The sequence below is a fragment of the Geospiza fortis genome, unplaced genomic scaffold (genome assembly GCF_000277835.1).
Source record: "Geospiza fortis unplaced genomic scaffold, GeoFor_1.0 scaffold11, whole genome shotgun sequence".
Classification (NCBI taxonomy): domain Eukaryota; kingdom Metazoa; phylum Chordata; class Aves; order Passeriformes; family Thraupidae; genus Geospiza; species Geospiza fortis.
Window position 1 is genome coordinate 4,675,403 of NW_005054304.1, and position 618 is coordinate 4,676,020.

At 52.9% G+C, this 618-nt stretch overlaps 1 protein-coding gene across 1 annotated transcript in view; it reads left to right on the top strand.

Annotated features, from left to right (window-relative positions):
* Positions 1-618, top strand: part of SCD5 (stearoyl-CoA desaturase 5) — a 30,374-nt gene that overhangs the window by 3,947 nt on the left and 25,809 nt on the right. The gene's annotated exons all lie outside the window — the stretch shown is intronic.

Consider the following 618-nt stretch of genomic DNA (forward strand, 5'->3'; position numbering starts at 1 on the left):
CTCGGTTTCCCCGGGTCCGTGCCCTGTTTGTGGCTTTTGTTCCCGAGCTCCCCCCGGCCGCTCCCGGGATGCCAGCGCCGCGCCGGGCCCTCGGTTGCTGTAGAAACAGGAGGCGCTCTGCCTCCGGTTACGTTTATCAGGTTTTTTTAGTTAAAAAAGCCCAGTCAAGCGCTGGTGTTTCGGTGTAAAGGTCTGAGGGAGGACGCGCTGGCCGTCCCTTTGCTGTTTCGCCGTATTACTTTCTGAACACCCGCGGGTTTCTGCTCCGGTTTGGAGTAGAAAATCAGCTCCTCATTTGTTTCTTGAGGAAGGTGATAACAAATTTTCATTAGGGAAGATGTGAAAGTCGAGTAAGTGCTGTAAGGTGCTGGCACAGACACGATAAGCCAGGCTGTGCTTTCTGAGGGGCGATGTCTTGCAGCAGCTGTCCTGCTCGCCGTGAGAAGCCAAGGATTCGGTTTGGGGAAGGGAATATGAAATACAGCTTCTTTTCTTCCATCCTACAGTGGTGAGGTCCTATTTTCTCCACAGAAGAATGGTGCCGGGAGAAAATGCTACATAGAAGCGCTGCAGTATTGTGCGAGGCTTGTCAGGGTTTGTGAGACCAAGTAGATGGTG